The sequence below is a fragment of the Pinus tabuliformis genome, chromosome 9 (genome assembly GCF_031772625.1).
Source record: "Pinus tabuliformis cultivar Carrire ecotype Pingquan chromosome 9, CPIR1, whole genome shotgun sequence".
Lineage (NCBI taxonomy): Eukaryota > Viridiplantae > Streptophyta > Pinopsida > Pinales > Pinaceae > Pinus > Pinus tabuliformis.
The window spans coordinates 699,040,750-699,053,838 of NC_142307.1; positions in this window are offsets into that span (position 1 = coordinate 699,040,750).

The window sequence follows — 13,089 nt, forward strand, 5'->3', positions numbered from 1 at the left end:
GTTCTAAATAGACACTTTTCCCGGTAACAAAATGGCGACTCCACTGGGGACGATTGTCTAATTAGTTTGTTTGTGTATCTCTTTGTTGTTTGTTTCATAAACTCATAAGTAGCATTCGAACTGCATTTGCCATAACAAATGCAAAGTAGACATTTGCTGCTTCAATCCATTCACTGGATTTGTTTATGATTTGAACAGCTGATTCACAAACTATCTGATTTCCCTTGTGATAGCTCTTAGACCCTCCTTAGATTTACCCCTGATTGTGCATTACTGATTGCTTTTACTCGGCCAAAAACCAAAGACTAAACTGCAAACTGTGACCCAGAACCCGGACAGATTCTCGTTTCTAGCCCAGCGCAGGTACTGTGAAGAGATCCTGCATTTCAATGCACTTCCCGAAAGGGCAACCTGCGCTGCAATGCAGTTTCTCTGTGTTACAGGTGCGCTGATCAGACTAGCCCTGTGCAGCTGAGGTTCTTGTGCTTCATTCTTTCCAGTTCTGTCTCTGAATTTTGCAGCCTGTGATCAGTATATGTCTGTTTAAAACCCCTTTTCCTTACTGATATTCCGCCTCATTTTTACAAAAGAACTGTAGATGTTTTTGTGTGTTTGTTGAGTCATTTACAGTTTTACATTGCAAAAGTAGAATAGTCGTACTGTCGTCCTTTGATTTAGATCTGTCGCAAGTGTCGATTTCGATCATAGGAGAAAGTTTGATTGCTGTTGATGGTCGATTATACTTTTACTATTGCCTTTGGTCTGAATTTGTGATTTTCTAGTGCCAAAAACGAGTATTCATTTCAAAATCGCAAGGTGTCGTAATCATCTCTATCTTTTGATTTCGAAAAGAAGCTTGTTTGTGTTTGTCGCTTGAAAGCAAATTCAGATTTGTACATCAAATTTCTTTTTAGCATCAATACTAAGAAAGTCGAAAACAAATACATGCATGTGCATTTGCATATAGACAGTCTGTTTGGCTTGATTTAGGAAAGTGCATTTACAGTGTGCTCTTTGCTCTTTGTGAAAAGATTGTGTCTTTCTTTTCCTTTAGTAGCTAGGATTTTCATTGCACAAAAGAGATAAAAGTTTGTTTATCATCTTTAGATTGCATTTTAGGAATTACATCTACATCTCGTGGTGAACCCAAAAGGCAAACTTCATAAGAAAGATCAACTTAAAATAAATTCAATGAATCTAACAACGCTTTGGAACTTAACGCACAACATTTAGAGGTCTAGGCTAGAGACGTATTCCGGTGTCGTAAAGCCTGGTAACTGTTGTCCTCACTGATGGTTGGGTGATTCCTCCACTTTGAGACGATAAGTGCCAGTACAGACTTGTGCTCCCACGTACCGTCGAGTATATTTTGGGAGACCCCTATAGGCTTAAATCCTTTATCCATAGGAAGCCGTGTCTGCCGCCCTATCGATTGCAATGCACTGAACACAGCATTCGGGAAGATTGACTGCCGTACCGTAAAAAGTATTCTGCAGTTTTGTGATTGGTTTGGTACTCCCTCTACCTAGACCTCAAGAGCAGTCCCTTTCGTTCCTTTTCAGACTCCTTAACGGAAAAGGTCCATCTGAGCACTTGTCACTTCAGGCTCATTAAAAATCGAAGGAGACTAGAGTCATCTTTTGTTTTTTCTCGACTCTTAAAAACTGAAAAAACAAGTTGTGTCAAAGCGTATAAAAATTTATTTTAAACGGAATATTCATTACCCTTTCCTACGTTGATCTTGGGTTGAGAAAATGGAGTCTACCAACCAAGGAATTCCACTTGGAGGAAATCCTAGTCCCTTCTCCTCTTGGGGAGATGTTGGTGCGACCCGTATGGCCACATTGTCGCTTCCAAGGCTGACAATTGGTTTGCCTGTATGGCTCTTCTCAACCTCTGTCGTTCAGAACACCACTATTCCTGAACAATCGAATCAGCAATTAGACGAGTCCAGAGTTGCCCACCAACCTTCTACTTCCTCTAATTCTTCCTCTCCTCCTTCCTCTTCGCTTGATGGGGCTGGTAAAGCCAAAAGTCAAGTTCCTAAGGAGAAGAAGGAAAAGAAGAAGAAAGAGAAGAAGAAGAAGGAGCCAAAGGCGAATGGGGGAAAACGAGTGTCGTCTAACGAAAATCCACACACTGCACCAACCAGGCCTAAATCGCATGTGTCATTTGCAAAGGAGACCACTTTCACAGAGATTGTCCTTGCATCCCTCAGATATTAAGGGACTGGACTCCTCGTTTGCACAACCCGGTGTCGTTAACCTCTGATGATCATGTTGAAAGCACACCGTCAACTAGTGAAAGTGAAGCCCCAGGACAAAAAGGAAAATATAGATTTCCTTGTAAACTGTGTGAAGGCGATCATGCCGTTCACCGTTGTCCCTTCTTAGACGAAGCTAAAAGAGTTTTGGATGATCATTCGGTTTCACCGTTACGACTTCCTCCTGGATATAAAAAACTCTTGCCGAGTCCGTCGCTAGTCGAAAATCCGGCTGACCCGCTCAGGTGGTCGGCCGAAGCATCTGTCATTGAAGATGAACCATCTGGATCCATACCAGACGAAAGTCAAAAGGTCGAGGCGGAAATTGACCCGGTCTTGCCTTTAGAGGTTTCATCTTCAGATGATACAATCACTGAAGAGAACAAGGATGACACCGTCCAAATTCTTTTCATAAGCACAAACTCCAACGAACATGGGGGCAATTTACCCGTTCCTTTACCGCAGGAAGGAAGTTCGTCAGAGTCGTACCCGGCCGTCTATTCGGTCCCACCTCCAAGCAACCTAGTTGTCTCCTTCGACTGGAATCAACTAGGCAGACCCCGTTTACCAGCTAGCATACCATTCTGAATTATCATTCAAATATATAGAATGGTTATGGCTGGTACCATCATAGATGAGGGGGCTTCTGTGAGTATCCTTTCCTCAATTGCTTGGAAAGCGCTTGGTTCGCCATCGCTTTTGCCTGAGATGAGAAATCTGACAGGATTTGATAAAGGAACCAGTCGACCTTTAGGGATCCTTCCCGATGTGCCCATAACATTGAGAAGGAAAACCGTTCATATGAACGTAATGGTAGTTCAAGGACCCCTAGATTACAATCTATTCCTTCGACGAGACTATATTTATTGCATGAGAGCCATTGTCTCATCACTCTTTAGAGTGATGTGTTTTCCGCACGAAGGAAGAGTGGTCAAGCTCGTGGACCAGCTTTCATTTCCCGGATCACGCATAGCAAATAGTCATATACCATCCCTGAATGGTCTTTTCGCGCAAGAAATGTCTCAATCTCCAGTCCGTCCTCCCGATGAGCGCGAGTAATTCGGAGGGATATGACTGAAACCCAGGGGGCATGCACCCTGGTCTGCTTCGGCAGAAAAACTTCGGGTATAGAGTAGGTTTCCGGGGGAGAATATGACTAGTCTGTACCCCCGTCCGTGATTGGAAGATGTGGTTATTCTAGAACAAGATTCTCTTGTCAAAGTTATGTGAGTTGGCGAGCGCCGCCACTCACCTTTGTTTATCTCGGTAGACATCGCCGAAGAAGTGTTTTGTTTGCGCCGTGAATAGAACAATCTTTGGGTAACCTGTAAGAGGTAGGCCTCTCTCGGTAAAACAAATGTTTTGGCGGAAGGAAGTAGGGGTAACCTTGAAACTCTGTTTTATACCTGGGGGCATGCAAGCGAAGAGCGACTATTTATTTTTTAAATTTTTAGGACCTCTAACCCTTTAAACCCGTAGGATTGGTCGTTTCCTAACTTGCATAAAGAAAGGATGTGGGGCAGGACTCTAAAAGTTTCCGTTTTCATATGAGACATTCTTATCATACAACTGGATTAATCGAGCAGTGTTACCGCAAGGTTCAAGCTCGTTAAAAAATAAACCCGCACCGAGCAAATGTTTCCACCCGCGTTTAAGCTCGTTAAAAAATGAACTATTACCTGGTAAATAACCACCGTGAATGTAGTACTTCAGCCATTAAAGCCTTGGTCGTGTTTGCACCGTCACCTCCACTTTTTCATTGGCCGATCGTTCACCTCCATTTGATTGTTTACCCATTTTGAGGAACAACTGCGAAGAGTGATTTCACTAGCCATCCTTGTGACACTGCCGTGATTGGAAAATTCCAAACCTTACCTGGAATCAGTTGCTACCCATTTTATCACTCGTTCCTCAAAAGATGAGTCTTCTTTAAGCTCTTTTCAACTGACTCGTAAAATATGAAAAGATTGCCGAGCCATTGGCCTCTCCAGCTTGTTAAAGGGACAGGAAGTGCTATCCCTCATCTAGATTTTAATCTTTTTGGACCTGAGGGATTATTGCACAAAAAGATCGAGCGCTTGTTTTGTTCGGCTCGTTAAAACTATCGAAAATTCATCCCTTCTGTATTGTTTTATACTTTTTCAGACTTAAGGGATTAGATGACGAAAAAGGAATTTTGGAGTTACCTTTACGTACCTTTTCAGACTCTCTAAAAATGAAAAGGACCGAGTTATCTTTGTCGTTAAACTTGTTAAAAATATTAATAGCGACAAACTTGTCTTTAGACAAGAACGAGTTTCACTATCGCTAGGCTCGTTAAAACATAGCGATGGGTTTGCCCGAAGGGAAAATTATAGAACAAGCATATGTTATCCTCCTCAAGCTTGACAAAAATAAAGAGGTACTGGTCAGCAATGACTGGGGAAAAATTGGGAAGAAAACTCAAAGAATCTTTATTGGTAGCAAGTCGCTCTTGAACATGACACTTCCACTCCGTGTCCGAGTCGGGTTGGGTTGTTTCATTCACCGGTCACATCGCCATGGTCACACCATACCATCCACATTTGGGGTTAATGCTACCAATCCATCACATCAGTGTCGCCAACATGTTCAAGAGAAGTCATCCAGAAAGGCCACCTGTGTCCCACCCACTACCATACATTATACTCCATTCTTTCATGACCGCCACCCTGAACCGTATATCATCAGATCGTTTTCACCTCCATCAAAATCATTTGCTCCGTTTCGTGTTATTGATGTGGGATTCATTAAGGCCCTCCTATGACGGATCACTTCTTGTCGACATCAGCTCATTATCCAAGAAGTTGATCTAGGAACATCCCATTCAGTACTTTGAAGCTTGCATGCCTCAATGGCAAGTTTCTCACTTCTGGCAACAGGTTCACATCAATGACCTTCGACCGAAAGATTTTGCGTGGTGTTCGATGCCAAGTCCTTTATTCACACCACGTGAATTGTACTGCAGTACCTTGAGGATCATTATCATTATCGGTGATTCCTCTCGCGCTTGTTAACAGTTTACATCATTGACTGGTAATCAAGCGATATCTTTCCATGTTCGACTTCAAAACATTTCTCACATGGATCGACTTGTACTTCGAGTGAAGATCGGACGAGATTGAAGACCCCGGATCTAGTTTCATCCATCCAGGCTGTGATATATATTCAGGGAAATAAAGACATTAAAATGTACAGCATTGCAGCACAGATAATCATCCTACCAAAAGGATGATGGCTCTATCAGAATCATCAGTCTACAATCAGACGATTGTCTGTCCTATGTACATGAAAATGAATTTATAAAGCTGAGCATGGGAATTCCCGCCTCATCTAGATCATGAAAACAGTATGAAGATAATGTATTGTATTGTATCTTATTACAGGTCTCCTCCCAGCATTGAAAGAACTTCAGATCCTCATAATAAAGAATTTCACTCGATTAACGGCCTCATACTTTAGGGGGCAACTGTTATAGACATTTTTGTGCCTTACAACTCCAAGCATGAAATGTCCATAAAACAGGGGCTCCTAAGTCCCTAAAAGTGTTATTCTAACCCCTAAAGGAACAAGGTCAACGAATTACAACTTCTCCCAGAAGTTCTCCACCAGAAACTGCTCAGAATAAGTCAAAACAGGATCATTTCAGCTGCTCCACTGGCTAGGTGCGTTGCATAGCACCTGAATACACTGGCTAGGTGCGTTGCAACGCATCTAAATGCACTATGAGGGTGCGTTGGGCGAGAAATGACAAATGGCAGTGTCATTCCGCGAGGTGGAGAGACAATGGAAGCTTCCAGAATCTTCTCCTATGACACTTGCCTCACTGAATTCGACCAAGGATGAGAAAGAGGCCTTCAGTCTCCAAGTGGAAGCAAGAACTGACAGAGAGAAGACACTAATCAAATCACAAGTTGACTCATCCTCCTTACATACATCTATATATGGATCCCTCATCCCAGAGATCCGAAGGCTGGAATTTTGCACATTGTAAGGAATTGCTGTTGGTTTTGAGAGAAACATCAGAGAATTGGGTGATCTATGCTTTGTTGGAGGTGAAGAGGGGCTTCTTTGTTGGGAGGTTGATGCTGGGTCAGGAACCATCGGTTGTAACTCCTCCTGGATCTTCTTGTTTATCAATAAAAACTATTTGAGTTTTTCCTCCATGCTTTTGTATCATTGATGCTTGTTACATTTGTATGGTTAACTTAAAACTGATCCTAAGTTGTTTATGAATATAGATCCATGTCTTTGTATAGTGTTCTTCTTCTGTGATCTTACAGGTACTTGGTGAAGCTGGGCAAGTAAGGGAGCAGGTAGCTGGAAGCTGTCAAAGAGGAGAGGGATTGGATCAAAGGATTAGCGCAAGACACAGGTTGGTCCTTTCTATTCCTCTCTATCTATAGTTCATAAAGGAAATACAAAATTAGTTTTCTCTATTTGTTTCTAAGGCAGCTGTCACACCTTAGTGGGATAGAGAAGTTCTAAATAGACACTTTTCTCGGTAACAGTCAGGCCCTGTCTTTCCAGTGTTAGGATTTTGGTTCTTTCTGAAATTTGGATTTCTCCCGGTATTGCTTAGTTGACCATCCCAAGGAGATTTTCTCTCGATTGTTTCTACTCTATCTCCAAGTCTATCCATTCCTTTAATAATAGCATCTAGTTTCTGTTCAAAGGCAGAAGGTTCTTCTTTGAAAGGTGTCCTCCTTTCAGCTTTGGCTCTAGATCGTTTAGATATTAAGTTGGCCTCAACACTGACAGCTATACGCTGCATCTCTTCTAAGTTTCGAGGAGCTCTTTCCCTAAGTTGGTATGCCATATCAGAATAAAATGCATCAGGGAATTTGATCAAAGCCAAATTTGGAGGAGGTCTGAGATTTTGAGGAATAACATTGTAGACATTGTTGAATCTGGTACAGTAATCTTGGATAGTTTCCTGTGTGCCTCTTAGGTTTTCATACTCTGATAAAATGTGGAGAGGATCTTTCTTTTTTTCCCATCTGTTCAAGAAGGTCTGATAAAGAGCTTGTGGGTCATTGATACTATTTGCAGGGAGGGCTCTAAACCAGGTTCTAACATCTCCAGTTAAAATTTGAACAAATACTTTCATTCTAACATCATCATCATCAACCTCATATTTTTCAAAATAGTCGATCATTTTATTAGTATGTTGTTGAGCTGTGTAAGTGTCAATACCTTCAAAAGAAGGAATTTTACTTTGATAGTCTTGGGGCATAGCCCCTGGATTGGCAGGTAAGTTTAGGGGAGTATATCGGTTTGCCATGGTTTCAGAAATAGATGTGACAACTGAGGGAGTAGGGATAACAATGGGAATGTGTGTTGTAGATGGAGGAGTGGAAAGGGTAGTTTGAGGTGCTGATGGTGAACTTGGAGAAGCTGTAGTAATCCACTACAACAAAACCAGCGATTAGCGTCCCTTTTTACTTCTTTTTTTGCATCTAGAGCCCATTTTTGGTGCTATTTGCATCCATTTATCAAATATGGTGCAAAACTTGACACAAAATTTGCATCAAGTTTTGCACCAAATCTTACACCAAGTTTAGCACCAAGTATTGCAATAGGTTTTGCACCAAATTTTATGCCAAGTTTTGTGTCATCCTTTACACCAGGTTTTGTTCCAGGTTTTGCATCAAGTTTGGCACCTAATTTTGTTTGACATACTTTTGCATCCTCATTTGCATCCACTTTTTGCACCTACACTTGCATCAACTTTTGCATCGACTTTTGCATCCTTTTTTAAATCATTTTTTGCATCCATTTTTTCATCCATTTGTGCATCCCTTTTGCGCCAAGTTTTACATCGAGTTTTGTGTCTAGTTTTGCATAAAATTTTGCATCTACTTTTGTTGCATCCACTTTTCCCTCTTGTTTGGCATCCATATTTACATCCTCTTTTGCATCTATTATTGTACCCACTATTGCATCTAATATTTTTGTGCCACAATTAGCGCCTAGTTTGGCACCTCCTTTTGCACCCACTTTTGATTATAATTTTGCATCCACGTTTGCATCCTCATTTGCGTCTAGGTTTTCATCAACTACTACATCTATTTTTGCATCCCTTTTTGTATCCAATTTTGGACCGGGATTTGCATCGGGTTTTGTGTCTCGTTTTGCATCTACTTTTGCATCGACTTCTATTGCATCCACTTTTGCACACAATTTTGCATCCACTGTTGCACCCATTTTAAATTTCACTTTTTGCATCCCTTTTTACATCTTCATTTGCATCATACTTTGATTCTTTTTTTGCATCTATCATTACATCCACTTTTGTTATGCCACAATTTGCACCATGTTTTGCACTCACTGTTGTATCCACGTTTGCTTCCAATTTTGCATCCATGTTCACATCCTCTTTTGCATCAAATATTGCATCTATTTTTGCATCCACTTTTATGTTAGGTTTATGCATTGGGTTTTGCATCTCGTTTTGTATCTACTTTTGCATCTACTTACATTATATCCATTTTTTGCATCCAATTTTGTTTTGCCTGTTGCATCAATGTTTGCTTCCACTTTTACATCCATTTTTGCATCTTATTTTGCATATTTTTTGTCTATTGTTACATCCACTTTTGTTGCACCATATCTTACGCCTACCATTGCAACCACATTTGCTTCCACGTTTGCATCCACTTTTGTTTCATCCATTTTTGCATATACTTTTGTTTCCGTTGTTGCATCCACATTTGTTTCACCACAATTTGTGCCAAGTTTTACACCTACCATTGGACCCATGTTTACTTCCACTTTTGCCTTCATGGTTGCATCCAAGTTTGCATTGACAACTGCATCTACTTTTGCATCCACTTTTGTGTCAGGTTTTTCATGTTGTTGTGCATCTACTTATGTTGTATCCACTTTTCATCCAATTTTACTTCTATTGTTGCCCCCATTTCTATGTTCGCTTTTGCATCCCTTTTCCAACACTCATCATATTTTCTGCATTGATGATATTCCTTATGGCATTGACAATTATGAACAATTGATGACAATGTCAATAATATTGACAATGATGAAAATGAAGATGATGGCGATGACATGAATTGTGATTATGATGATAAAGACGATAGTGGTTACAATGACAATGATGATGATGGCAATGATTATGATGATGACGATGCTAATGACGTTGGCGAATCTTCCCAATTTTAGATGTTGTCATTGTCATAATCATAAGCATTATATTTGGTGTCATGATAATCATTTTCATCTAGGTCATCATCAAAAACAATAATGGCATGAATGATGATGATGCATGATTACAACAATGTCGATAGAAATTACATTAATGATGATGATGGGGATGATAAAAATGACAATGACGATGATAATGGTGGTGATGATGATCATCATCGATCATCTGTCAAAAATAGAGTTGTTATTTCTCTTACGTATATCAATGTGTCCTAAACAACCCTTTTCTAGCACTGATCACATTTTTTGGGTTGATGATATTTCTTACAACATCTACAATTATGAACAATTGCAAACAATGTCCATAATGATGATGATGATGGCATGAATGGTGATTATGATGATAATGTAATGATGGCAATAACAATGACAAGGATGATGGTGATGATGATGACAATGATTATGATAATGAGAATGACCTTACAATCTTATGGATTCGTGAACAATTACTAGTTTCAATACCATCTTCTGGATACGTATTACTATCATTCTTCATGCATTACATTTCCATCGACATCTCTACTCTGAGTAGTGGATGGCATGTCATCAATGTATGCTAATTTCATCAATTCCTCAAATTTTTCACGTGGTAGTGCTCTCTTCAATGCTTCTCTTCTTCTCCTAGTATGGTTTAAAGGATGAATTGGATCATCTCGTTGAATTCTTAATGGTCTAGTTGGATCTTGATCATTAATAGGTGTATCATCAACATCGTTTACCTATAATTAAATGCAACCATTATTTAATGTTAGATAGCAATTACTGTATAGAACATGGATCCATTTCAAAGATATACGCAATAAATTACTCAACAAAACAACATTATACATGTATACAATAAATTAAAAATATTATTTTTGAACACATTATTTTAAAAACAAGCCACATTAATTTCATATTCTTAGATTTTCTACCTTAGGAACATCCAAAAACAACAATTGTCTCAAATTATTCATCTATGCATGTAGTATCATCATGACCAACCTCTTGTTCATTGTGTTGATTTTCTATTTCATTTACAAACTCCATTGTCATATCCTCTTCCACCCATTTCTTTTTGCGTGATTTAATTGTACGGCGTAGGCCACGTCCATATGCAGGTATTTGTATTGGTCTATCAAAATGATTAAACTCCTCATTTGTTCTGATTCCATTGCCAACCTAAAATAATTGATACATGCATTATTTTTTCCAAGGTTAGAGATTAGACTATATGATGTACTTATATCGTCCATTAATTTATAACTGAACTTATTTATAACACCCACAAAGTATAACAATTGTATCAAAGTATTCATTCCATGTATTATCATCATGACTAACCTCTTGTTCATTCCCAACTTTGGTTGAAGATTAAGATGTCATCTAAATACACCACCACAAATGCATTGGTGAAGGGTCACAAGATGTCATCCATCAACTTCATGAAGGTTGCAGTAACATTCGTCAACTTGAAAGGCATGACCAACCATTCGAAAAGTCCCTCCTTGGATTTGAAGGCAGTCTTCCACACATCAGAATTAACCAAACTTCAAGTTAATATTGCTGGAATATTTGGCCCCCTTGAGCTGGTCCAGAAGGTCATCAATCCATGGGATTGGGTACCTATTATAGACAATGATTTTGTTTGGCACCCGATAGTCAATATAGAGTCTCCAGGTCCCATCCTTCTTATGTACCAATACAATCAGACTCCCACAGGGTGATGAGCTTTTTCTAATGTGCCCTTTCTGCAACAACTCCTGAATTTTCCTCTTGATATCATTCGTATCTAGAACACAACGTCGATATATTGATCCATTGGGAATGACGCGCTTGGGGTTAGATCGATGGAGTGCTTGACCTGACAATGGAGAGGTACCCCCGCAGGTGAGGTGAAAATGTCCTTGTACTCCTCCATGACCTTGTCCATCTGCTACTACTGTGCGGAGGAGCCATGTTTGGAATTTGTGGCCACAATCTTCTTCTTGTCCTGAGGGTGAATCATAAGGAAAACAAATTTCCTAGTCTGTGAAATGATCTTACTACATTTCTTTGCAGAGATCAAATAGATGGTGGTAGGCGGGGCTACTCGAGCTAAAGGAGTTGGAGACTTTTGGCTAGTCTAGAGAATATCACAAAACAACTCCTAAACTTCAATGCACTCGCTTTCCAACACATACTAAGAAAGGGCAACAAGTTGGTAAACATGCTTGCCAATGAAGGACTCAACTTCACTTTAGAGGTCATGGAATCTCTATGGGAACAAATTTTTGTTGCTCAATGGAAGCATGAATGTCAGGACATTGTTGAACAAGACAAAGTTCCCTAAGGTGGGTGCACAACATTAATTTTCCTGATTGACCATGATCTGTAGTAATCATATGAGAGGGAGGCAAGATGCCCACACCCAGCGACCTGCATGGCATATCTGCCACCACCATCACAATTCTCAGTAGAGGATGATATTTATGGTATTAGAGGCATTTGTACGAAAGGAGGTGGGCTACTATCATTTCGTAGATCTCACACTCTTCGAATTGAGCACACATTCATGGTTTTGTGTAGGTGAGTACACCACTGTCATTTAAAGAAGCAAAGCATATCATGTTGGATCATTAAGAGAAAAATACAGCCAATTCTCGAAGCCTTTAAAATAGGGCATATGGTCATGGGGTCCTGCAACACTCTATCAATGAATCTAGCTTGCAAGCGCCATGTAATCCCCGACGTTTGCACTTGCAATCAACCCCTTAGGATCTCCACTTTCAGTTATCATCCATGCCTCTCCTTTACAAGGATCTCTATCAATCAAGTTTGGTCTTCTCCTTTACTCCCCTTGCAACTCACTTCAAGATTGGTTCTTTTCCACAACCTCTCTTCTTGCTCCGATTTGGAATTTCGGATCTTGTCTCTCTGTCCCCATGCTTGGCTTTATTTTTGTTGCAGGTTTCCTCACCCGAGCCTCCTCACAATTTTAACCCCCCCCCCCCACTTTCAGTTAGAAAGGTTAACCTCTATCTAGTTTATTTTTACCCACCATCGACTTGTTCCTCCTTTCAATCGACTTTCTGCCGCCCCTACCTCTCACTCAGTCATGGTTCGATGTTGCACCACCATCTCCACAGAGGCAGAACATAGGGGCAGATCGAGTCAACTCCCCTCTCCTACTCCTCCCTCCCTGCATGCCTCCCATGCTCAGGATTCCACCGGAGCCATCGTGGACCATTATCAACGTCTCGTTCTTGAGGTCATGTAGTGAGCTATCGCTTACATCAAAGGGCAAGTTCGCTGGGCTAGAAGATACGTGCCAAATCATCACGTGGAGCGAGAAACACAAGATTATATTCATGATAACAGAAACTCCACCAGGGCGAGGGCCTCTGCTTAAGAATATTAACCTGTAATGGCATACTGAGACACTCATGGGCCGGGTACTTACTGACAGGGTTGACACCTAACAAGAGCTCCTTATTTGATGTTAGAACTCCTGGACAGAATGAACAACATGGAGAACATGCTGAATGACATGGATGACAACCTCAACCAAATTCTATCTACTACCCAGCCTCCATCAACCACAGGAGATGACTCTCACCCTCGAGCTC